A 27,865-nucleotide genomic window follows, 5' to 3' on the forward strand; every position below is an offset into this window, starting at 1 on the left:
TCAGATTCTTTGGACAAAATGTCTGCCTAGATCATGAGTTCATGTCTTTGAAGTGAGGCTGTGTTGACCCAATGAACACGCTACCACTGAGCCAAGGCACGAGCAAGTAAAATATTGACAACAGTAGATGGACGGGAAGTTAAACTATCCAAGAGATTAATCAGACATAATGACTCAACTTTCAGAGGAGACTCGTCCACTGGCAGCATGGACCACAAGTTCAATATCTGCCCACATCGTTCTGGTTGTAACACCCAACATGGTTTAACCCAATCAGTACTGACCTTAAGTAAACCCACCTTTCAGACCAGAGACAGAACCTTTGACCCATCAAACATTTGGCAATCAAAAATTGGACTTTATGTAAAAGGGAAAGTACACATGGCTAAATATGAGCATGAGCCCAATGAGATTGACACCTGTGGTAGGGGAGGTACTGGAGTGGATTCTGAGTTTAGAGATACAGCGCGGAAACAGGCCCTTTCGGCCCACCGGGTCCGCGCCGACCAGCGATGAGGGGTAACATGTATCTGTATTTGGAAAGGCAAGGAGTTTGAGGCAGATGAGATAAGTTGATCATGGCATCATGTTCAGTGCAGATACCATGGGTTGATGGGCCTGTTCCTGTGTAGGAAAAAAAGCTGCAGATGCTGGTTTAAATTGAAGGTAGACACAAAATGCTGGAGTAACTCAGCGGGTCAGGCAGCATCTCTGGAGAGAAGGAATGGGTGACGTTTCGGATTGAGACCCTACTTCAGACTGATGTCAGGGGAGGGGGCGGGACAAAGATAGGATGTAGTCAGAGACAGGAAGACTAGTGGGACAACTGGGAAGGGGAGGGGATAGAGAGGGAAAGCAAGGGCTATTTGAAGTTAGAGAAGTCAATGTTCATACCGCTGGGGTGTAAACTGCCCAAGCGAAATATGAGATACTGTTCCTCCAATTTGCGCTGGACCTCACTATGACAATGGAGGAGGCCCAGGACAGAAAGGTCAGATTGGGAATGGGAGGGGGAGTTAAAGTGCTGGGCCACCGGGAGATCAGGTTGGTTGAGTAGGACTGAGCGGAGGTGTTCAGCGAAACGATCGCCGAGCCTGCGCTTGGTCTCGCCGATGTAGAGAAGTTGACATGTGGAACAGCGGATACAATAAGTGAGGTTGGAGGAGGTGCAGGTGAACCTCTGCCTCACCTGGAAAGACTGTTTGGGCCATAGAAACATAGAAACATAGAAAATAGGTGCTATCTTCGAGCCAGCACCGCCATTCATTGTGATCATGGCTGATCGTCCCCAATCAATAACCCGTGCCTACCTTCTCCCCTTATCCCTCGATTCCACTAGCCCCTAGAGCTCTATCTAACTCTCTCTTAAATCCATCCAGTGATTTGGCTTCCACTGCCCTCTGTGGCAGAGAATTCCACAAGTTCACAACTCTCTGGCCAGCTTCCCCTCGTACCTCGGAAAGCAGAAAGGGGTGGGGATGGGAAGATGTGGCCAGTAGTGGGATCCTGTTGGAGGTGGAGGAAATGTTGGAGGATGATTTGCTGTATGCGACGGCTGATAGGGTGGAAGGTGAGGACAAGGGGGACTCTGTCCTTGTTATGAATGGGGGGAGGGGGAGCAAGAGTGGAGCTGCGGGATATTGAGGACATCCTCGTGAGAGCCTCATCTATAATGGAAGAGGGGAACCCTCGTTTCCTAAAGAATGAGGATATCTCTGATGCCCTAGTGTGAAACACCTCATCCCGGGCGCAGATGCAGCGTAGATGGTGGAAGTGGGAGTAGGGGATAGAGTTTTTACAGGAAACAGGGTGGGAAGAAGTGTAGTCAAGATAGCTATGGGTGTCAGTGGGCTTGTAGTAGATGTCGGTCACTAGTCTGTCTCCTGTGATGGAGATGGTGAGATCCAGAAATGGTAGGGAGATGTCGGAGATGGTCCAAGTATATTTAAGAGCAGGATAGAAATTAGTGGTGAAATTGATGAAGTCAATGAGTTCTGCATGGGTACAAGAGGTAGCACCAATGCAATCGTCAATGTAGTGGAGGTAGAATTCGGGGATAGGGCCAGTGTATGTCTGGAACAGGGAATGTTCGACCTACCCTACATAGAAACATAGAAACATAGAAAATAGGTGCAGGAGGAGGCCATTCAGCCCTTCGAGCCAGCACCGCCATTCATTGTGATCATGGCTGATCGTCCCCAATCAATAACCCGTGCCTGCCTTCTCCCCATATCCCTTGATTCCACTAGCCCTAGAGCTCTATCTAACTCTCTCTTAAATCCATCCAGTGATTTGGCTTCCACTGCCCTCTGTGGCAGAGAATTCCACAAATTCACAACTCTCTGGGTGAAAAAGTTTTTTCTCACCTCAGTTTTAAATGGCCTCCCCTTTATTCTAAGACTGTGGCTCCTGGTTCTGGACTCCCTCAACATTGGGAATATTTTTCCTGCATCTAGCTTGTCCAGTCCTTTTATAATTGTATATGTTTCTATAAGATCCCCTTTCATCCTTCTATACTCCAGTGAATACAAGCCCAACTCCAGTGAATACAAGCCCAGGCATAGCTAGGGCCCATTCGAGTGCTCATAGCTACGCCTTGGATTTGGAGGAAGTGGGAGAAGTTAAAGGAGAAGTTGTTGAGGGTAAGTACCAGCTCTGCTAAGTGGAGGAGAGTATTGGTAGATGGAAATTGGCTGATTCTACGGTCGAGGAAGAAATGGAGGGTTTCAAGACCATCTTGGTGGGGGATGGTGTAGAGTGTGTGGACATCCATGGTAAAGATGAGGGAGTGGGGGCCTGTGCTGTATTTTTCGCTGTGTTCTACGAGTACTTCTTGCCCAAGAAACAAATTTAAAATCACTAAAACAGGACAATGTAGCAAAAGCAGGGCTGCAACCACTTACATTTCTCCAATGCAACATATTGCAGATATCAGAATAATATTCCCAAATATCAGATTAATTTAATAAAATAGAGCAGGATGCCCTTAAATTAAGTTGACATATCGCAGTAATACAACTACAGCAATTCATAACCACACTGCCATATCCATATCCAGTAGAAACATGGAACTGCAGATGCTGGTTTATACAAAACTCGATGCAAAGTGCTGGAGTAATTCAGCTGGTCAGGTGAGTGGGTTTCCAAGGTTTGTTGGTATTGTATCTATAAATTATCAACAACATTCTCTGCAAGGTTTCAGCAAAGCCAGCTGCAGAGTCAAGGGTGAGTTGGCCACTCCCTCTTCTCCCCTCTCCTATCGGGCAAAAGGTACAGAAGTGTGAAAACGCACACCTCCAGATTCAGGGACAGTTTCTTCCCAGCTGTTATCAGGCAACTGAACCATCCTACCACAACCCAGAGAGCAGTGCTGACTGCGATCTACTTCATGGGAGACCCTTGGATTATCTTTGATCGAACTTTACTGGCTTTACTTTGCACTAAACATTATTCCCTTATCACGTACCTTTACACTTCGAAAGGCTCGATTGTAATCATGTATTGTCTTCCCACAGGCTGGATGGAAACAGTAAAAGCTTTCCACTGTACCTCAGTACATGTGACAATAAACTGGTTTACAGAAATCCAGCCCTCGCCATGCTCCAAATTATAGTCTCTTTGCATTTCTCGGTAATTTGACTGATTGTAGATTCTGATATATAATACGGGTTTGAATGTTAACATTTGCAAGGTTCCATTATTGTGAACCTTTGCAACCTGATCAGATAAATAATCTTAAAGAGCAAGGAGAAACTGCAGTTGCTGGAATCATGAGCAAACGACAAAGTGCTGGAGGAACTCAGCAGGTCAAGCAACATGGGGGGCGGGGGAGGGAGTGGAAGCAAGTCTGAAGAAGCATACCAACCTGCCCAAGTTGCTAAGTTAAAGTTTTAAAACTTTACTTCCTTCCATGCAAGGTGACAGGGCAGTGTTTGGAAAGACTAATGTCCAGTGTAGCAGAGACATACCAAGTACAAATCCTCAGTCAGTGGAGTTCCCACATGAACTAAGAACCAATCCACACCACTTTTACTTCTGATCACAAAAGAATAAAAAGCCTGAGTTATGTTTCCGATATTGCTTTGGTTTATTCTTGTCATGTGGTGAAAAACGTTATTTTACATAGCGACCAAGCAGATCATCTTGTGCATGACTACAACAGGTGGAGCTGAAGAAATAACAAACTGAGTAGAGTATAATGTTGCAGCGACAGAGAAGGGCAGATACAAAATGTGCAAGGGCTTCAACAAGGTAGATAGTAAGATCAGGGAAACGCCTTCAACTTACGCAAGGTCCGATCAAGCAGAGAAGAGACAGTTCTTGAATCTGGTGGTGCGTGCTTTCAATCTTTGTATCTTCTGCCTGGCACGAGAGGGGAGAAGAGGAATGACTGAGGTGTGATGTTGGCCACTTCGCGAGGTAGCGTGACGTGGGGAAGGAGCCGGGAGGGTGGTGGTGGAGGCTGGCTTGTGTGATGGATTGGGCTGCATCCACAACTCTGCAGTTGCTCATAGCCTTGGGATGAGCAGTGGTCATAGCGAGCTCAATGCACCTGGTCCATCTGCACAGATCTCAAACAGAGTGGAAATCATCATCAATCAATGCAGCAGATAAGTGATTCTTTCTATCATATGATATCTAATTATACAGAAAGGAAAAATAAATTAGCAGTCCTAGTCTGGACGATTTTGAGCAACCATTTCAGAAACATGAACATAAGACTCATACTGATGACAGGACAGTATTGAGGCAGGCTTATGCTGTTAAATGCACCAGGTTTTCAGTGATACATTCAACTGAGTCCCTTTTTCATCACACAAGTGAGGGTAAAAAAATTATTTGCATAACAAGAAGTATTTATTTCTGATATTTATCTCTTAACAAAGCTCACAGATATTCAGTCATCATTTGCATGTTCAAATTGCCCACCGTATTTTCTTCATTCAATCAGTGGCTTGAATCAGTTAGTGCTTCTTCATTGGAACAGTGACTGGCCACAGTTTCAATGCACTGCACTGTTTCCTAAAATCAGGACGCTATTAAAATTAAAACTTATTTTTAATAAAATTTCAAAATTAATCTATGCTTTAAATATGAAGTTAAGGTTCACCTTCTGTGATTATTCTCTTACACCAAACACAATCTATGAATTAACATGCTATCACCATTTACAATAAAGTATCCTGCCCATTATTCCAAATATTCAGCATTTTTACTGCTTCTTAATGTTTGCTTAATGCCTGAAACTTCCCAGATGTCTAAACATAGGTAAAACTGGCCTGGGCATTTAACTCAATGTTACAGAGGGTAACTTCGGATTAACTTGGAGCCAAGAGCCAACAGTATTTGTGCAAAAATAGCAATAAAAGTGAACTGGCGGGGTTATGTTGCATGACATAAAGTTTACTGGAGGTTTACTGTCAGATGGCTGTGTTCAGTATGGGACAGGGCATGAAAGGAGTCAGCCATAAAATGTTAAACCCTCTGAGATTCTCCAGAAACCATTTTGTGGGGTAATGGAATACTATAATTCGAAGTGTTCAATAGAGATCATCTGGCGGGCATAACATTAATTATTCTTTGCCAAGAATATTGTACACTAATGGTGTAACCGGTCAGTAAGAGATCTATACCATTAGCTTTCAGCCGCTGATCACAAAAAACATTGTGACCATCAGGTACAACTCTACATGTAGTACTTTGTGCAAAGTTTAAAGGCTCTTAACATCAATGGCATGCCAACATTTTCTGTCAGGGATATAATATAAAAATTATTTATTTTGAAATATCAACAAACTTTCAATATTTCATGTGTAAATTGATTTAAGGGGATATAGGAAACGTATCCATTTTTGTCTGGTATTTATTAACTATTTTTAGCTTTCTCGTGTATTTATATACTCCAGCAATCACAGCCATCTAATGACAGGGGGTCTCTATAAACATGCCATTAGCACTTACAGCTTTTGTCCAGTATAAACTGTTTACAATGACCTTCTCTTATGAGATAAGTAAGTGTCTCTCTGGTTGAACAGAAATCAAAGATCCTGAACTATTTTCTTTCTCGGCCTCTCTCGATCCATTAACTTTTATCTGTTAAAGCCTTGAGTAAAAAATGGTGTATTTGTGTTTGTTCCGGGAGGCAGGAGTGTCAAAATATTCTCTCGTTTAGTTTAGTTTAGTTTAGAGACACAGCGCGGGAACAGGCCCTTCGGCCCACCGAGTCTGCGCCGACCAGCGATCCCTGCACATTAACACTATCCCACACACTCTAGGGACAATTTTACATTTGTACCAAGCCAATTAACCTACAAACCTGTACGTCTTTGGAGTGTTGGAGGAAACAAAAGATCTCGGAGAAAACTCACACAGGTCACGGGGAGAACGTACAAACTCCATACAGACAGCACCTGTAGTCAGGATTGAACCCGGGTCTCTGGCGCTGTGAGGCAGCAACTCTACCGCTGTACCACCGAGTCTGCACCGACTGTAATCCCCACACATTAACACTATCCTACACACACTAGGGAATATCCACAAGGGCAATTTCCAATTGTATTGTTCCAATAATATTGAAAATTGCTTCAGAAATGTGAGATCAGGCAAAAGTGGCCACGTAAATGATTGGGAGAGATGGCCACTAGCTTGGTTGGAGAGATGAGTTTAAGCATGTTGTGAAAGGAGGATAAAGTGTAGGAAGCTCAGGAATGCATGACACAGATTAGACGTACAGGTTTGTAGGTTAATTGGCTTGGTTATAAATGTAAATTGTCCTTAGTGTGTGTAGGATCGATGGTCGGCGTGGACCCGGTGGGCCGAAGGGCCTGTTTCCGTGCTGTACCTCTAAACTAAACTAAACTAAAATTTAATTGTGTTTTCTTCAGGTAGTTTACTGCTCTGGGGGATAGCTTCCATCACTGACCTTTTCCAATGCAGACAGCCAAAGAGTTCACCCTTGACTCTGACACTGTCAAAGATGGCGAGTTATCACATCAACCGGAGAGGAACGCAAGGGCTACTTGAAGCTAGAGAAATCAACATCTACCCTTTGACTTGTTTTTGGTCCCCCAGTTGAAGTTAAATATTACTTCCATTACATAGGATTAGAGTGCAGAATGCATTCGCTTTGATCATATTATAAGGAAACGATACCATGAATATATTGCAAACTGCAGTCTGCTTGTCGTAACCAAGACCAACTCAGATCTTAGCCGACTGCAAGGAGGGAGGAGGGAGGAAGGGGACGGAGGAGGGAGGAGGGGGGAGGGGGGAGGGAGGAGGGAGGAGGAGGAAGGGGAATGTTAGGAGGGAGGGTGGTCTCCCTGCTGGCTATGTTTCCATCACAGTTCTGAAGAAGACTGAGCCGCCAGGATAAACCCGAGACCATCAACGCCACTGAGCGCCGGGAAGAAGCCCTAGAGAGCCAGCTCCTCCTCTGTGGCCCAGACTGAGCGTCCGGGGCAGGCCTGAGACCGCCGGTGCCTCTTCCCTGCCCACGGACAGCGACGGACGGACTGCACCCACGCTCAGGGGCAAAGACTGAGCCGCCAGGTTCAGCCAGAGATGGCCAGAACCGCCTCTCCAGGCCCAAAGCTGAGCCACCAGTGTAAGCCTGCGCTGGTCAATGCCTCCTCTCCAGGCAAGGGTGAACAGCAGTGAGAAGGCAGAGATGGCAACACCTCTTACTTTGAAACCAGGACTGAGCTGCCGTGACAAACCTGAGATCGGCAGAACCTCCGCAAGTGCGCCCTGACGGTGAGGCGCAGCGCCCCCATGTGGGCCTGGACGTCCACACCACTGTAAACAAAACATATCACATGAGCTCATCTGACTGCGGTTGTCGGTGCGGTCACTGCCGAAGCCCAAAGTCATCCCCAACACCATGGTTGCTAAACCTCAACAAGGTCCATGGTGCCATCCCTTCCAATGTCAAATAATTTGGTATAGAATGAGAATCAGAACTGAGAAACTCCATCTGTCTAAGTTGCAGAGGAGGGGAGAGGGTAAACCGCACGATGGGAATCTCCCCACTGACCTGCACCTTGCCTCTGGTGTCCTCTGCACTTCAACACATTCCGGTTTCTCATCCCAATTGACCCATTTTCATCACAGATGTTTCTTCTCTCCCAGCCATCTGCAGGGTGGCCTGAAAGCTTTTCAATTTCACGGGCAGCTTACAGCCCAGAGGCATGAATATTGATTTCTCTAACTTCAAGTAACCCCGGCATTCCCTCCATCTCTATCCCTCCCCCACCCAAGTCACACCAGCTTCTCGTTTTAACCCAACAAACATCTAACAATGGCCTGTTTCTTGTATCATCATTATATTTTTGCATATCTTTCAATCATTGTTCTATATCTCTCTACATCATCATCTATATCTCTCTTTTCCCTTTCCCGTGACTTTCAGTCTGAAGAAGGGTCTCGACATGAAACGTCACCTGTTCTTTCTCACCAGAGATGCTGCCTGTCCGGCTGAGACCTCCAGCCTTTCATCGTTGAGTACCTTAACTCCATCTCAGGGGATGTTAATGGCCAATATCCAATACGTCCACAGATTCCACAGCTGACCTGATGACACCTCCTCCCATTCTGGTTTCAGTGAGGATTCCATTCCATTCTCCCAGTTTTTCTGGCTCTGCCAGATCTGTTCTGATGATGACATCGTTCCAAAATGTCTTCCATTTGTTTTGCCTGCAGTTTTCCATCCACCACAAATCACATATTGGTGGGACCATGACGGAGAAAGTCAAAAGCTTCAAATTCCTGGGTGTACAAATCTCTGAAGATCTTTCCTGGATGTTGTTAGAAGTTCCTGTTAGAGGTTATGGGGAGAAGGCAGGAGAATGGGGTTAGGAGGGAGAGATAGATCGGCCATGATTGAATGGCAGAGTAGACTTGATTGGCTGAATGGCCTAATTCTACTCCTATTCCTTATGACATGACACAGCACACTGATGCAATTATTAAAAAAGAAAGGCCATCAACGCCTCTAGTTCCTGAGAAGATTACAGAGAGTCGGAATGTTAGAGAGGATTCTCTTAAACTTCGACAGGTGTACAGTTGATAGCATATTGACTGGTTGCATCACGGTCTGGATTAATGTTGCCAACTGTCCCATATTAGCCCGGTTGCCAACGTTTTGTCCCGTAGGGTTGCCATCTTCCTCACTCCCAAATAAGGGACAAAGGGTGACGTCACCGCCCTGCGCCCCATGTGACCTCACCCAGCCAGTGGCCATGCGCCCCCCCTCCACCAATGGCGGGAACGGGAGCACGTGGCCGCTGGCTGGCTGAGGTCACATGGGGCGCAGGGCGGTGACATCACCTTGTCCCGTATTTGGGAGTGAGGAAGTTGGCAACCCTAGTCTGGATGGACTGGCCAGCGCCCATTACAACTCCCCTTAGGAAACCCATCAGGACCATAAGAAGAGCGTGGAAAAGTTGCATGGAGATGCTGACTAATCTGTAGCAAGGTTGTTGACAGAACAGGATACATGATGGTACTCAACTAACAATAATCCTACTCCCAGCCAGCAGAGCCACTCAGACCACAGCAGGTGGTTAAGCCAACATTTTGAAGGCAATGAACCAGAGCAACTATTGCATCTTATGTTTCATGGACCATACTTCCCACGTATTTTCTACATCAAATCTTATTTTCAATTATGCAGAGGCATGCAGTGTTGTTTCAAGCTTTGTAAAGTCTATCTAATGTGCAAAACATGGCCGGGATTTTTCTTTTGAACAATCCTGCCAGGTAAAATATCACTGTTAACCAAACAGTGCAGATACCGATCGTCTAAAACTGACTAAAACATCCATTTTTAATCAAATATAGATGTATGAAACACCAGATATCATCTCGTGATCTCCACAGATTATCCCATCTGACCAAAACGTGAACCATAACTGGTACTGATTCACACTTGGCAATAAAACCTTGGTGATCTGATGAGGATGAAGTTATCATCAAACTGTGTGTGTATGTGTGTGTGTGTGTGTGTGTGTGTGTGTGTGTGGTGTGTGTGTGTGTGGTGTGTGTGTGTGTGTGTGTGTGTGTGTGTGTGTGTGTGTGTGTGTGACAATAGACAATAGACAATAGACAATAGGTGAAGGAGGAGGCCATTAAGCCCTTCGAGCCAGCACCGCCATTCAATGTGATCATGGCTGATCATTCTCAATCAGTACCCCGTACCTGCCTTCTCCCCATACCCCCTGACTATCCTTTCTATCCTTAAGGACCATACTATCCTTAAGAGTTCTATCTAGCTCTCTCTTGAATGCATTCAGAGAACTGGTGTGGGGGGTATGTGTGTGTGTGTGGGGTGTGTGTGTGTGTGTGTGTGTGTGTGTGTGTATGTGTGTGTGTGTGTGTGTGTGTGTGTGTGTGTGTGTGTGTGTGTGTGTGTGTGTGTGTGTGTGTGTGTGTGTGTGTGGTGTGTGTGTGTGTGTGTGTGTATTTTTCAGCAGCGCACCAATCAATAAAGACAAGTTGTAAAACCAGCCTTCAACCAACCTCCTTCCATTGACTCCATTTACACTTCACACTGCCTCGGCAAGGCCAGCAGCATAAACAAGGACCACTTGCATCCTCTTCTCCCATCAGGAAAGAAGTGTGAGAACGCACACCTCCAGATTCAGGGACAGTTTCTTCCCAGCTGTTATCAGCAACTGAACAATCCTACCACAACCAGAGAGCAGTGCTGAGTTACTATCTACCTCATTGGTGATCCTCGGACTATCTTTGATCGGATTTTATTGTCTTTATCTTGCACTAAACGTTATTCCCTTTATCATGTATTTGTGCACTGTGAATGGGTCGATTGTAATCATGTATTGTCTTTCCACTGGTTAACATGCAATAAAAGCTTTTCATTATTTGAATGAATGAATGAATGAATGAATGAATGAATGAATGAAAGGCTGCGACTGACAATCAACACCCCAAACTGGAGGAGTACGCTGTGTCACTGTGTCTGTGCCTGCGTCGATGGACAAGCGCATAGAGGATGTCTGTGTTACTTCCATGCGGATATACTAACAGTTAAACAGTTAAAGAAAAAAATAGCAGAAGCATATGCACTTCCCAAGGAAGCTGCTAACATTGCACAGATCATCCAGGACTTGATGGTAGTGTGTTCTGTGCAGTTTTGGCCACCTTTTTATAGTGAGGAGTTAGAGGAGTGTGGATTTAATAGAATGTTTCCCAGAATCAGGAGATACATTTATGAGGAAGTTTCATTCACTGGAGCAGAAAGGGATTTGAGAGATTTTGCTAATAGTTTCGACAGATTGTCATTTCTGCTTGTTTATTGGATAACAAAATTGAAGTAGAACGTTTACGTGCTAGTCAAGGAAATGGGCGAAGATGGCTGGCCGGGTCAACTGATCAAAGGAATGACGCTCTGACCCTCTGACCCTCTGACCCTCTGAGACTAAACAAGCTCAAATATACAGGGTGTGAAATGATCAATGTGTTTGGTGAGCTCTTTCTACCAAGATGTAATATTTACATGTTAAGTCTCGTGAAAGCCACATATCGTAAAACACAAGATAGACGCAAAATGCTGGAGTAACTCAGCGGGACAGGCAGCATGTCTGGAGAGAAGGAATGGGTGACGTATCGGGTCGAGACCCTTCTTCGGACGTAAAACACAAAGTGGGTCAGTCCCATTGAGTTTCTCCAGCAGTCTGGTTTGCTCAAGATTCCAACATCTCCAGTTCCTTGTGTCTCCACATATTATAAGTAGTTAATACCATTCATTATCCTTCTGAAAACTGCTCAAACACTCCACTGACAACAGTTTGCTGCGAAAATGTGGTGGTGCCAGAAATGGCTGCCTCGCCAACAGTCCCTTCCTCATTTGTGTTTTAATAGTATGTGTTAAATGTATGTTTTTAGTGTTCTTTAGCTTGTTTTGTGGGGGGTTGGGGGGAACCTCTTACCTCGACGGAGATGCGATTTGTTTCCGTATCGTATCTCGGTCAGCATTGCGGCCTAACATCGAGGAGTTGGCGGCCTTTGCTGGAGACCAACTTTTGAGAGCTGCACCGCGGGTTTCTACGGGACTTTAACATCACGGAGCCCACGATGCCTTTGCCAGGGATCGACCTTGAGCTCCAACCATGGGTGCTTGTGGACTTTAACATCACGGAGCCCGTGGTCTCTGGTCAGAGACTGACTTCGGGAACTCCAAGCCACAGGAGCTGTGACCGCCCCGACGGATGGTTCAACTGCCCCGACTGCGGGAGAATCAAGAGGGAAGTAGACTGGACTTTGTTGTCTTACATCACAGTGAGGAATGTGGGGAATGCACTGTGGTGGAGGTTTTTTAAACTTTTGTGTAGTTGTGTGTCTTGTTGCTTTTTTTCGTATGGCTGTATGGTAATTCGCATATCACTGTACCTTAATTGGTACACGTGACAATAAAAGACCTTTGAAACCTTTGAAACTTTGAAATACTTTTCAATGCATTTTAGTATAGTCATAGAGTAATGGAGTGATACAGCGTGGAAACAGGCCCCTCATCCCAACTTGCCCACACCGGCTACATGTCCCAGATACACTAGTCCCACCTGCCTGCGTTTGGTCCATATCCCTCCATCCTGTTCCATCCAAGTACCTGGCTAACTGTTTCTTAAACATTAGGATAGTCCCTGCCTCAACTACCTCCTCTGGCAGCTTGTTCCAAACACCCACCACCCTTTGTGTGAAAAAGGTGTCCCTCAGGTTCCTGTTAAATCTTTTCCCCTTCACCTTGAATCTATGTTCTCTGGTCCTTGATTCCCCTACTCTGGGCAAGAAACTCTGTGCATCTACCCGATATATTCCTCTCATGATTTTACATAAGATCAGCCCTCACCCTCCTGCGCTCCAGAGAATAGAGTCCCAGCCTACTCAACCTGTCCCTATGGCTCAGACCCTCTAGTCCTGACACATCCATGTAAATCTTCTCTATCCCCTCTCCAGCTTGTTTGATACTGGACATTCTGCATTGAGCCTTGCCAGTTACAGACACACAGTTGTTGGTGCCAGATTTGGTTTGGGATCAGTTAATAAACCATAGATTTGTTTTATATCCAATTGTTATATTTTGTTATTCACATTTTAAACTTTAATAAATCCCTTTTCCACTTGCTGTGCCCGTCAGCCGCCCATGCGCAGTAATACCTCCATGTTCCACGTCACCATGGAAACCCGACGGGCGGGAATGGTGGCGCCACCGGAGAGCCCCTAAGAATGGAGGGGGGGAGATAAGGGGGGATGGAGTGGGTGACTGGGGGGTGGGAGGTGAAGGGGGAGTGGGTGGGGAAGAAGGGGGGTTGAGGGGATGGAGTGAGGGAGGGGAGGGGAGGGTGCTAGACCAATGCAGAAAAAACCACAATTTTAAAGAAAAATCGTGATTTTCATTGAGATTTTTTTAATTTTAAAAAGCCATTTATTTTAAATAAAAAAGCACGATTTTCCCACATCACAATGGCAACTTAATGAATTGTGGGCCCAACGGGTCCACTTGGTCTTGTTAGTCTATAAACCTGAACGTCTTTGGAGTGTGGGAGTAAACCAGAGCACTCAGAGAAAATCCACGCAGGTCATGGGGAGAACGTACAAACTCCGTACAGACAGCACCCGTAGTCAGGATCGAATCCAGGTCTCTGGCACTGTAAAGCAGCAACTCTACTGCTTAAAACTGTTGTGCACCATGCAGTAAAAAAAGCTTTCATTCCAAATCTGGTGCACATGGAGAAATAGTCACGTCGTATTCTGTTGAATCGAAGTTGCCATCAGAGCATGACTCTGTTACGTAATATGCTTGCCTGAAAAGACATTAATGATATCGTGCTTATAACACTGTCTGAGAACCAACACCTGCTGTTGCGGTAAGAGCTTCAAAAAGAACAGACACTTGATATGGTTTTCATCCCATTGATGATGAAACAACAGTGGATGTCTGCACAGAAATAACGACCCAGAATGAAATCTCCTCTGGTAAGGACATTCACTTATGTGGTGTGTCACATGGAAACACTTTCCTGGTTTTCAGACAGTGGAATGCACTCAATGTGCTTCACATTTGCAGCCCTTTTAGCACACATAAAATAACATTCAAAGCGATATATAATATGACAGACACCGATTATTGAAAACAGTTTGAAAAGTGGTATAATCTGTTTTACCAGAGGAAGACGTTTCAATCAACTTTCATCAGCACGAGAGAATAGTTAACATCCGGCTGTATGTATATGATATGATATGATATGATCAATGACTGACGATGATGTGACAACAGCATCACAAGCTGTCCTCTAAACAGGACAACTGAAATCAAAACCCATGAAGACAGACACAAAAAGCTGGAGTAACTCAGCGGGACAGGCAGCATCTCTGGAGAGAAGGAATGGGTGACGTTTCGGGTCGAGACCCTTCTTCAGACTGATTCTCCCTCAAAACGCATGAATATTTCAGTCCTGAATATGTTAAAATATTTTATTTTTTTCCTTCTTTAATTCTTCAGTGGGTCAGCATTTTTCTTCAGTCCATCAATTAGCTTCATAAATATTGACTGCAACCTGATCATTTGTCTGTGCACTTTCTACTTTCTTTGATTTTGTTTTGTTATTTGAATACGCATGACTTGTTAGAATAAAACGGCATCAGAAAGTACTTCTGTACTTTGATAATATCCAAGGCATAATGAGTTAGATAGAGCTCTGGGGGCTAGTGGAAGAGTTACATAGAGTTCTGGGGGCTAGTGGAAGAGTTAGATAGAGCTCTGGGGGCTAGTGGAAGAGTTAGATAGAGCTCTGGGGGCTAGTGGAAGAGTTAGATAGAGTTCTGGGGGCTAGTGGAAGAGTTAGATAGAGCTCTGGGGGCTAGTAGAAGAGTTAGATAGAGCTCTGGGGGCTAGTGGAAGAGTTAGATAGAGCTCTGGGGGCTAGTGGAAGAGTTAGATAGAGCTCTGGGGGCTAGTGGAAGAGTTAGATAGAGCTCTGGGGACCAGTGGAATCAAGGGATATGGGGAGAAATTGGGCACAGGTTACTGATTGTGGATGATCAGCCATGATCACAGTGAATGGCGGTGCTGGCTCGAAGGGCCAAATGGCCTCCTCCAACACCTATTTTCTATGTTTCTATGTTCTAAAACTTCCACAGTATTACATAGTATAAAGTAAACAGCACAGAAATAGATCTTGGAGTCATAGAGCCAGACAGCACAGAAACAAGCCCTTCGGCCCAATGTAGCCGTGCCGACCACATTCACTTTCCATCCTACGTCATTTGCGCCAATGTGCACAACGACTTCCGGTTGCTCGCCCTCCTCCTTGAGAATGTTCTGTAGCTACTTCAAGACATCCTGGACCCTGGCACCAGGGAGGCAGCACACCAACCTGGAGTCCTGTTCGCTGCCCAACAATCTCCTGTCCCTCTCCCTAACCAATGTCTCCTATCACGATAGGCATACCTGACCTCACCCTGTCCTCCTGTGCCTCAGATCCAAGGCCACTGACCTCTCTGTTGCTGCTTCTGCTGCTGTTGTTGCTGCTATATTCTGCTCAGGGGATCCTGTTTCCCTGAACTGTCGGCCCTGAAGGGCGGTCCTTCAGTGGAGGGGAATGACCACAAGGGATTCCTGCAGACTCTCCCACTCCCTTTCCTGGTGGTCACCATCTACTCTCTGCCTGTACCTGAGGTGTGACCACCTCACTGTAACTCCTGTAGATGAAGCCCTCAGTCTCCAGCTGTGGCCCCAGCTCCCTCCCTCACTCAGTCAGGAGCTGCAGCTACACGCACTTCCCACTAGAGTTAGGGACACAAGCTTCCCTAACTTCCCACAACCAACAGGAGGAGTCTATCAGTGGTCCAAGAGCCAGCCCTACTGCTCTAAGATCAGAGAAGAGTTATTACCTTGCTACCACCCTCTGCTCAGCCTCCTCTCTGAAGCCTCTTGAGAAAAACCCTCAAACATAACACTTAACCTCTCGAGACAAAGCCTCAAAGCCAGCTAGTATCTGCCTTCCTTCTGAACACGAGTCACGAATGAGTTGTCCATGAAACAGACCTGGTGACCCTTCAAGGAGAAACAAATAACAGAACCATTTGTCTTCCTTGTTGAGGAGGTGAACCGCCTTGTGGGTTGGAGAAGAAGGTGAAAAGCAAGTAATTAAAAGACAAGGCGTAGTATCATCAAAGGCAATAACAATGCAGCAAAATGCCTGAGGGGTTAATAGAATAGACTGCAAACTTTCTTTCTACCAAAATTATGCATAGTTACAAGAATGAAAATCATGTAAAATCCTTGGACATTTTTCTCTTTTGGCCCCGTCTCAATCAGATAAGCATTTGATGGATGACCTAATAAATAAAACGGGAATGGCAACTTTTGCACTTTCTAAGCCAACTGCAAATTCACTTCTGCTGCCAAAAGACAGCTGACTTGTTTAACGAGTAGCTTTCCCGTACGGTCTGACAGCCTGAATAATTGTCACAGATAAGAGTGTTAGTAAATGAAAGTCATGTTGAAAGGAGGTTAGGATGATACGAAGTGCTTTGCAGCGACGTCAGACCTTGTTTCCAGTACTTTGTGGAACCAATTAAAGACCAGCATCTGGCAGCATCACTGGAGGGCAACGTTTCTGCTCAGGGCCCTTCTGTCCATGCCCTCCACAGATGCTGCCTGACCCGCTGAGTTACTCCAGCACTCTGTGTTTCACTCAGGATTCCAACATCTGCAGTTCCTTGTGTCTGCACTGTAGTGTTCTATGTTCTACGTTTGGTAAAGTTAACACGAGTGCAGCTCATGCCCCAGTATTAAGTTGGGAAGGGTACAGAGGAGATTTACCAGGATGTTACATTGGCTGGCAGTCGAAGTTATGGCAAGTGGCTGGATAAGCTGGGACTGTTTTTTCATTGGAGCATGAGGGGCGGCACTGTGGCATTATGGGAGAGCTACTGCCGTACAGCTCCAGAGACCCGGGTTCGATCCTGAGTGCTGTCTGTACGGAGTTTGTACGTTCTCCCCGTGACCACGTGGGTTTTCTCCGAGACCTTCGGTTTCCTCCCACACTCCAAACTCGTGCAGGTTTGTAAGTTAATTGGCTTGGTGTAAATGTAAAATAAATTGTCCCTGGTGTGTGTAGGGTGGTGTCAATGTGCCGGGATGGCTGGTCGGTGCAGACACATTGGCCAAAGGACTTGTTTCTGCTCTGTATCTCTAAACTAAACTAAAACTAAAGAGGCTGAGGTGTGACCTTATTGGGATATTAAAAAAACATGAGGAACATGGATAAAATGAATGCTTACTGTCTTTTTTGCAGAGTGAAACATTCTAAAACGGAAGGGCATTGATTTACGGTGAGAATGGAGAGAATTCAGGGGCAAACTTTTCACTCACTGGTTCAAGTCCTTTGGCCCAGACCATTTGCATCAACCATAATGCCAATTTAAACAAATCCCATTTGCCTGCCCATGGACTTTATCCCTCGATTAGCATGGTACTTTATGTTTGTATACAGTTCAGTACAAGTATCACTATCACAAGTATCACAAGTATCATTCGCTCAGCTGCCCCTTTAGACTCTTGCCCTTTATTTTTACACTTTTTAATGATATTGTTTTTTGAATTGTCTGCTGTATGATAGAGGTTTTTAAAATTTTGAGAGGGACGGACAGAGTTGACGTGGGTAGACTTTTCCCTTTGAGAGTGGGGAAGATTCCAACAAGGGGACATAGCTTCAGAATTGAGGGACAAAAGTTTAGGGGCAACATGAGGGGTAACTTCTTTACTCAGAGGGTGGTGGCTGTATGGAATGGGCTTCCGGTGGAAGTGGTGGAGGCTGGCTCGATTTTATTATTTAAGAGTAAATTGGATAGGTATATGGATAGGAGGGGATTAGAGGGTTATGGTCTGAGTGCAGGTAGATGAGACTAGGTCAGGGAGAATGGTCGGCGTGGACTGGTAGGGCCGGACAGGCCTGTTTCCATGCTGTAGTTGTTATATGTTATATGTTATATGTTATATGTTGTGTTTTTACCATGTCTGAGCAAAGCACAAAATCAAATTCCTTCTACGTGTACATACTTGGACAATAAATTGATTCTGATTCTGATTCTGATTATATATAAGCACATAGAAATATATTAGGTAAGCATCTTAAATTCTCGGCTTCTTCACGTGTCCATGCCAATACCCCTTAAATGTTGTTCAGGTCTAGTTTTATTATTGGCAGGTGCACCGAGGTTCAGTGCTGTGTTTTGCAGCTTATCCAAGCAGATCAGATATACCATACATACATACGATCAAGTCCTTCTCAAGATAGACACAAGGGAAGGAACGGAGCACAGAATATAGTTGGCAGCGTTGCAACACACCAGTTCCATAGACAAGGTCCAACGTCCACAATATCACAATCAATCACAATCATGCTTTATTAGCCAAGTATGTTTAGCAACACATCAGGAACTTCATTTGCCGTACAGTCAAACCAATAAAAAGCAACAGGAGACAAAAATACATTTTAACATGAACATCCCCCACAGTGCCTCCTCCACATTCCTCACTGTGATGGAAGGTGAAAAAACAGTTCAATCTCTCCCTTCTTTGTCCTCCAGCGGTCGGGGGCTCTAACCTTCCGTTGACGGGACGATCTTGACCCCCGTAGCCGGCGGCGAGCCTTCCTCATCGGGGCGATCAAGCTCCTGCATCGGGGATTGGGGGGGATCTCAGCTCCCCCGTGATCTGCCCCGGGTCGGTGCTTGTCGAAACTCGTGCGGCTTTTTGAAGCTCCAGAGACAGTAAGCTCCGCGATGGTAAAGTCTGCAGGCTGCGTAGGAGAGTCGAACCCAGGGAAGGAATCGCACACTCAGATGGTAAGTTCCTGTGGGGCTCAAAGTCTGTCCCAGGCAAGGCCTCCAGCTCCACAATGTTAGGCCGCAGAGCGACCGGAGATACGACCTGGAAAACAATCGCATCTCCGGCAAGGTAAGAAATTGAAAAAAAGTTTCCCCCCCCCTCCCCCCCTCCCCCCACATCAAACAAACCAGAGAACATTTACACAGACTTTTAAAACTCACCAAAAACAACAAAAAAGGTTTAAAAAGGACAGACAGACTGTAGGTGAGGCAGCCATCTCAAGAGGCAACCAGGTGGCCCCTGGTGGTAGAGGGGAATCGGACAATACCTGAGCTTATGGACGGACTGTTCAGGAGCCTGATAACAGAGGAGGAAAAGCTGTTCCAGAGTCAGGTGCATTTGAGTTTCTGGACCTTCTGCTGGATACACTGGGCTTGTATACACTGGAATTTAGAAGGATGAGAGGAGATCTTATCGAAACGTACAAGATTATTAAGGGGTTGGACACGTTAGAGGCAGGAAACATGTTCCCAATGTTGGGGGACTCCAGAACCAGGGGCCACAGTTTAAGAATAAGGGGTAGGCCATTTAGAACTGAGATGAGGAAAAACTTTTTCAGTCAGAGAGTTGTGAATCTGTGGAATTCTCTGCCTCAGAAGGCAGTGGAGGCCAATTCTCTGAATGCATTCAAGAGAGAGCAAGATAGAGCTCTTAAGGATAGCAGAGTCAGGGGGTATGGGGAGAAAGCAGGAACGGGGTACTGATTGAGAATGATCAGCCATGATCACATTGAATGGCGGTGCTGGCTTGAAGGGCCGAATGGCCTCCTCCTGCACCTATTGTCTATTATCTATTGTCTATTGTCTATGGGAGCTGGGAGAAAAGGAATGGCTGGAACAGGATAAGTCTGCTTTGCCGAGATGGTGTGAAGTATAGATGGAGTCAATGGTGGGGAGTGTGGTCTGTGTGATGGTCTGGGCTACATCTACAACTCCCTGCAGGTCCCCCCAAGTTGGGCAGAGCTGTTCCCAAACCAAGCTGTGATGCAAGCCGACACCAGCCTTTCTGTGGTGCATCCGTAGAGGTTTGTGAGAGTCATTGGAGACATGCTCAATTTCCTCAGCCTCCTTGGCTGCCACAACATCGTGGTTGGTCCACAACGGATTGTTGGTAATATTAATGTTAAGGAACTTTCCCACTTGGGCACATTGCTGCCAGTCGAGGCATGTACCACATCTCACTTCCTTGTTGATAATTGGATCCTGCATCTTGCCGACATGGACTGAGAGGTTATTGTCCTGATACCGTGCTGCTAAGTTCTCTGTTTCCATCCTGTGTGTTGTTCATGAACCAGCCCACTGCAGCCTGTAGATGGAGTTAGAGCCAAATTTGGCTGCAAAATCATGAGTTTAAGGAGAGTTTCGTGGGGGACTGAGAACGTCCTTGTGGGGGGGGGCACCAGTGCTGAGAGTTGTCATGGAGGACATGTTGTCACTTATTCTCACTGATGCTTCTCCGGGGGTCAGGGAGTCGAGAGGGAGCTGTTTCCGCAGGCCAAGGAGTTTGGAGATGAGTTTGGATGAGATTCTGGCGTTGACAGTGTGGAGACACATTCCCACGGGGGTCCACTCCTCTCCCGTCCACAGGCAAACACGCCACAGCCACAGCCACAGCCAATGGACCCGATCCTGCAGACCTACCCCTAATAAACCATGTGGCCCGGGAGCGAGGGGAGGAGGGGAGGGAGGAGGAGGGGAGGGAGTAGGGGAGGGAGGAGGGGAGGGAGGAGGGGAGGGAGGAGGGGAGGAGGGGAGGGAGTAGGGGAGGGAGGAGGGGAGGGAGATGGGGAGGGAGGAGGGGAGGAGGGGAGGGAGGAGGGGAGGAGGGGAGGGAGGAGGGAAGGAGGGGAGGGAGGAGGGGAGGAGGGGAGGAAGGGAGGGAGGAGGGGAGGAGGGGAGGAAGGGAGGGAGGAGGGGAGGAGGGGAGGGAGGAGGAGGGGAGGGAGAAGGGGAGGGAGGAGGGGAGGGAGGAGGGGAGGGAGGAGGGGAGGGAGGAGGGGAGGGAGGAGAAGAGGAAGGAGGGGAGATGGGGAGGGAGGAGGGAGGAGGGGAGGGGAGGAGGGGAGGGAGGAGGGGAGGAGGGGAGGAGGAGAGGAAGGGAGGGAGGAGGGGAGGAGGGGAGGGAGGAGGGGAGAAAGGGAGGGAGGAGGGGAGGGGAGGAAGGGAGGGAGGAGGGGAGGAGGAGGGGCAAAGTTGATGGGAGGAGGGGAGGAGGGGAGGAGGGGAAGTGAGGAGGAGGTGAGGAGGAGGGGGGGAGGAGGGGTGGCGGGGGGGAGGAGTGGGGGAGGAGGAGTGGGGGAGGAGGGGAGGAGGAGGGGAGGAGGAAGGAAGAAGGCAAGGGGAGGATGGGAGGGGGAGGGATGGAGGAGGAGGGGTGGAGAGAAGGAGGGGAGGGGGAGGGATGGATGAGGAGGGGAGGAGGGGGGAGGAGGGGCAAAGTTGATGGGAGGAGGGGAGGAGGGGAGGAGGGGAAGTGAGGAGGAGGTGAGGAGGAGGGGGGGAGGAGGGGTGGCGGGGGGGAGGAGTGGGGGAGGAGGAGTGGGGGAGGAATGGGGGAGGAGGGGAGGAGGAGGGGAGGAGGAAGGAAGAAGGCAAGGGGAGGATGGGAGGGGGAGGGATGGAGGAGGAGGGGTGGAGAGAAGGAGGGGAGGGGGAGGGATGGATGAGGAGGGGAGGAGGGGGGTAGGGGAGGACGGGAGGAGGGGAGGGGAGAGGAGGAGGGTAGGAGGGGAGGGGAGGGGAGGGGGGTTGGGGAGGGGAGGGGATGGGGATGTGGGGAGGGGATGGGGATGTGGGGAGGGGAGGGGAGGAGGGGAGGTAGGGAGGGGAGGGGAGGAGGGGGGGGAGTGGGGATGGGAGGGGATGGGGGAGGGGAGGAGGGGGGGGGGAGTGGGGAGGGGAGGGGATGGGGGAGGGGAGGAGGGGTGGGGGGTAGGGGAGGAGGAAGCTGTGGGGATGATTCTAGACCCTATTATTTGTCACTGAAAATAAAGGCCATTGTGTGAGTTCTTGCTGTGTGTGCCAGTGTGGTCATTGTTAATCTGGTGTCATGTCTGATGCCACAAAAGCTGTATTTGCTAAATTGGAGTTTAATGTACTTGTTGTCTGGGTTTTACAGAGATGTGTTTAGGGCCAGGGTGTCTGCTGTAGGTAGCCCTGTTGTAAGCAAACTGCAGTGTCACTCAGGTGTGCTACGGTTGTCACTGGGATAATAGTGGTGTGCCTCAGATTAGGGCCTTGGAATGGAGCAGTAAGTGGTTAAGGATGTCTGCAAATAACGCTACCCATGCAGCGGTAACGTTGCTGCCTTACAGCGAATGCAACGCTGGAGACCCGGGTTCCATCCTGACTACGGGTGCTGTTTGTATAGAGTTTGTACGTTCTCCCCGTGGCCTGCGTGGGTTTTCTCCGAGATCTTCGGTTTCCTCCCACACTCCAGACGTACAGGTTTGTAGGTAAATTGGCTTGGTAAATGTAAATGTCCCATGTGTGTAGGATAGTGTTAATGTGGGGGGATCGCTGGATGGCACGGACCCGGTGGGCCGAAGGGCCTGTTTCCGCGCTGTATCTCTAAACTAAGCTGATCTGCACAGGTCCTGGGGATGTGGTCAGTGAAGCCATCCAGACCTGGTGCTTTCTGTGTGTTCATTCTCTGGAAGACTAATCTAATGTCTGCCACAGTACCACAGGTACAGGTGCACCCGAGCGAGACTAGTGGGCCGTGTGATGTTCCTCCACTGAGCTTCTGCCCAAAGCAGGTGCAGGATGCATTGAGTTAATCAGGGAGGGACCTGTTGTGGCAGCAGGACAGCCTGCCTTCACTTTGTAGCTGGTTAGTGTGTAAGCCTTGCCACAATCTATGGGTATTCATGTTGATATTATATCTGATCCACCACCTCCCCTGGCAACACACTCCAGGCCACCGACAGTCTCTGTGTGAACAACTTGCTGAGAAAATCTCCTTCACACTTTATGCACTGCCCTTAAGCTTCTACTCCCTGGCATTTGACATCTCCACCCGACATTAAAGAGTCTGACTGACTGTCTGCCCTATCTATCACTCATCATTTCATATACTTAATGAAATCAGGTTATCCTTTGGCCTATGGCGCTCCAGAGAAAACAATCCTCTCTCTCATAGCTATTACACTCCAATCCAGGCAGTGTCCTGGTAAACCTCTTCTGCACCTGATCTAGAACCTTCACACCCCTCCTATAATGTAGAAACACAATTCTCTAAATGTGACCTAACCAAAGTTTCATACAGCTGGAATGAGTTCCCAATGTTTATACTCAATACCTCTATTGATGAAGGTAACGTACGTACTCCTTCTTTACCACCCTATCCTCGTGATGCCATCTTCACAGAGCAATGGACGTAGTTTATGAGATACAGCGTTGAAACAGGCCCTTCGGCACACCAAGTCCGTGTTGTCCCACAATCACTCCATTAGCTAGTTCTATGTTATCCAACTTTTGCATCCTACACACTAGGGGCAATTAGCAGAGGCCGATTAACCTTTGGAATGTGGGAGGAAACCAGAGCACCTAGAGAAACGCATGCAGTTATGGGGAGAACGTACAAACTCCACACAGCCAGCACCCGTTCTCGGGAACCAACCTGGGTCTCTGACGCTGTGCAGAAGCAACCCTATCTTTACAGCACTGTGCTATCCTCCCCCAGAACCCTTTATACATAACGCTCCTTAGGTTCCTGCCTTTCCCAGGTTCAGGGGCAGTTTCTTCCCAGCAGTTATCAGGCAACTGAATCATCCTGCCACAACCAGAGAGTAGTGCTGAACTACTGTCTACCTTTTTGGTGACCCTCGGATTATGCTAGATTGGACTTTGCTGACTTTACCTTGCACAAAACATTATTGCCTTGTGTATCTCGACACTGTAAATGGCTCGATTGAAATCATGTGTTGTCTTTCTGCCGACTGGTTAACACACAACAAAAGGTTTTCACTGTACCTCGGTACACGTGACTGTAAACTAAAAGTTCTCCAGTGATGCTGCCGTACCACTGAGTTACTCAGCACTTTGTGTCTTTTTTAAGTGTGAGTCTACCCTTGGCCTAAAAATATTCAAATATTTTTTATTCACTGCCCTTTGGAGATCTCCACAGATTCATCAAGCTTTGAGAGAAAAAAAAGTTTCTCATCTCTGTCTTTCTAAATAGTACTCTAGATCCTAGATCCTCCCACAAGGCATAACATCCTCTCTACATGTCCATCCCATCAACACCTCTCAAGATCTTATGTTTCAATCAAGTCCCTTTGGACTGTGCTAAACTCCAGCAGCTATCAGCTTAGCTTGGTTATTCCTTTCTGTTAAAGCAGCTTTCCCACTCCAGGTTTTAGTGTGAAAGCCTTCTGCCTAAGCTGCTGGACAGACCGTATATCTGGGGTAAAAGAGGAATAGGTGTCGTATCAGGTCGAGACCCTTCTTCAGACTGAGAGCTGGGGAAATTAAACAAGAAATATAGACAGTGATGTCGAGAGATATAGATGTAGAGGGATAGGATGCAAGGGCCCGCCTGGACCTATCTAATCTCCCGGTTGCCAAACACTTTAACTCCCCTTCCTATTGGCACACTGACCTTTCTGTCCCAGGCCTCCTCCATTGTCAGAGTGAGGCCCAGCACAAATTGGAGGAACAGCATCTCATATTTCGCTTGAGCAGCTTACAGCCCAGTGGTATGATTTTTGATTTCTCTCACTTCAAGTAACTCCTGCATCCCCTCTCTCCCCAATCCTCCCCATCACAGTCACGCCAGCTTCAAAGTGGTCTTGTTGAGTCTCATTGTCTGTAACTGGTTTTCACCTAGCCCACAGCTAACAATGGCCTGTTAACTTTATCATTGCTAATTTTTTGTATATCTTTTATTCATTTGTTTTATATCTCTCTACATCACCGTCTATATCTCTCGTTTCCCTTTCCCCGACTCTCAGTCTGAAGAAGGGTCTCAACCCAAAACGTCACCTATTCCTTTTCTCCAGAGATGCTGCCTGTCCCGCTGAGTTACTCCAGCAGTTTGTGTGTGTCTTCGCTATTTCCAATGTTCTATTTTATTTCCAAGATCCGTCTGCTTCCCGATAGTGCGTTTCATATTTCCAGCATTGTTCTCTCTCCTCTCTCTAGACTCAACTTCCCCTATTTACATCGACTCCAACTACAATGACCCTGCATTGCCCTCTCTCAGCTGCACCTGATTCCACGTGTCATTCAGTTTCTCTTGGTCTCCCCACGAGCGGTCATTTCCTTTGATCTCTGCAACTTAAAACATATTGCTTTTCTAATTTTTCTGAATTCTGATGCAAGGTCTGTGTCTCTAAGTTGCTGCTTAACTTCCTAAGGACGACTTCCAGCCTTTTCAGTTGATTAAAGATACAACATCCAAACAGGCCCTTTGGCCCACCTAGTCCACGCCAACCATCGATCACTCATTCCCACTTTCTCATCCACTCCCTACACACCAGGGACAATTTGCAGAGGCAGATTAACCTGTCAAACCCATTTAGTTTAGTTTAGAGATACAGCACGGAAACAGGCCCTTTCGGCCCACCGGGTCCACGCCGACCAGCGATCCCCACACATTACTAAGGACAATATTTTACATCATATTTTGCTTCAGTAAGAATTGTACATTGTCCCGAGTATGTGTAGGGTAGTGTTAGTGCACAGGGATCGCTGGTCAGCGCGGACTCGGTGGGCCGAAAGGCCTGTTTCCACACTGAATCTCTAAACTAAACCAAACTAAAACTAATCCCAACCTATCAAACTATTCTCCCTCAGTCCTGCTATACAGGTAATGATCCAAATACCAATTCTTAATCCAAACAAAGACACCATTTGCAGATGACCAGTTCCTTTCAATCTCTAATGTATTGTGATCAATCAATCCGTTTGGCTTCATGTATAAAACATAACTTGGTTTTGGTTTTATCCTGATTTTATTTTACATTGAATTACTGAATTATTGATTCAATGCCAGGGAAAAGAAACAGGCTTATTTTAGTTTAGTTTATTTTAGTTTAGTTTAGAAATACAGCACAGAAACAGGCTCCTTCAGCACACCGATTCTGCACCGACCAGTGATCCCTGCACATTAACACAATCCTACACACACAAGGAACGGTTGTTACATTTCTACCAAACCAATTAACCTACAAACCTGTATGTGTTTGGAGTGTGGGAGGAAACCAAAGTTCTCAGTGAAAACCCATGCAGGTCACGGAGAGAGCGTACAAACTCCGTGCAGACAGCACCCGTAGTCAGGATGGAACCCGGGTGTCTGGTGCTGTCAGTGCTGTAAGGCAACAACTCTACTACCGTGCCGCCCTACAGTTATCTAGAGTTTTTAGAAAAACTGATTTTGATGCAATCCTAAAATAAGGTTGTCATTTTTTGAGAAACCAACCTGCATTAAGATTGCCGAAAGGAATTTGCTCAAGGAATTTTTCCCAGAAAATATTTCATAATTAATTTTGTTCTTCAACTTTTGATTTGTAAAATATCACTCCCTTATTTCAAAAGTAAAGTGAATTACTGGTTTGCTTCCAAATGGGGATATTGAGTTCTGACATGTTTTGTCCTTTTCCTGGCATTGTGGTGTTTACCCTTGGCCCTACATCAGTGCGATTCTTTGCTTTTATGTGACATCTGTGCGGCATCAGTTCAATAATGGAGGCCAGTTGGTAAAACCAGGCACCAGACCTCTGAAAGTAGTTTCAGAAAGTGTTCCAGGAATTGTTTATGCAGAAATAACTAGAAAATAAATGTCCAGGTGAAAACTATATGTTGTTGCATTTTTGTTCTGAGCCTAAAAATAAAGCTTTTTTCGCAATGAAACAGACACTTCGGCCCACCGGGTCCATGTTAACTCTCGATCACCCATTCACATTGATTATATGTTATCCCACTTTCCCATCCATTGCCAAAACTCCTAGATTAGGTCTAGGAGGTCCAGGAGGTCCTGCATGGTCAATTTTACAAACACACATTGACCTACAAACCTGCAGGTATTTTGGGGGAGTGAACGTGGACTACAGGAGACCCCAGTGGCTGTGCCTATTGCAAACAGGTACACCCTCTTGGGAGCTGTCGGGGCGGAAGACGCTTCCAGTCCGAGCGGCGGACTGGTCGGTGGCTCTAATCCAGGCAAGGAAACTCGACCGAGGAGACCGAAGTCAGGAAGAGCCATAGTAGTGGGTGACTCCATTGTCCGAGGTACGGATATTAGATTCTGTGGCCGCAGGCGGGACTCGAGGATGATCTGTTGCCTCCCTGGTGCCAGGGTTCAAGACATCACGGGGCGGCTTCAGAACATCCTAGCGAGGGAAGGCGATCAACCGGAAGTAGTTGTGCATGTGGGCACGAACGACGTCGGGAGGAAGAGGAAGGAGATACTGCAACGTGAGTTTAGAGAGTTAGGAAGAAGACTGAGAAGTAGGACGTCGAGGGTGGTTGTCTCTGGACTGCTACCTGTACCTCGTGCTAGTGGGGTCAGGAATAGAGAGATCGGGGATATGAATGTATGGCTGAGGGGCTGGTGCAGGGAGCAGGGATTTAGATTCCTAGACCACTGAGATCTCTTCTGGGGTAGGGGTGACCTGTACAAAAGGGACGGGTTACACCTTAACAGCAGGGGGACCAACATTCTGGCAGGTAGGTTTGCTAGTGCTACATGTGTGGCTTTAAACTAAGTAGTGGGGGGGACAAATTGGGAATATGAAGATGGAGTTAAAGGGGAAGCGAATACAGGAGAAATTGCAAAGGACTCTTGAATAAATGGGAAGGGAAGTTCTAGAAGGGATAAGAGAGTAAGGTCAGGGCCAATTGTGACCGGTGTGAGAGGGGAGGTGAATACGGAAATAAAAGTGTTGTATTTAAATGCGCGAAGTATAAGAAATAAAGTGGATGAGCTTGAGGCTCAGTTAGACATTGGCAA

This window comes from Rhinoraja longicauda, chromosome 27 (assembly GCF_053455715.1).
Source record: "Rhinoraja longicauda isolate Sanriku21f chromosome 27, sRhiLon1.1, whole genome shotgun sequence".
Classification (NCBI taxonomy): domain Eukaryota; kingdom Metazoa; phylum Chordata; class Chondrichthyes; order Rajiformes; family Arhynchobatidae; genus Rhinoraja; species Rhinoraja longicauda.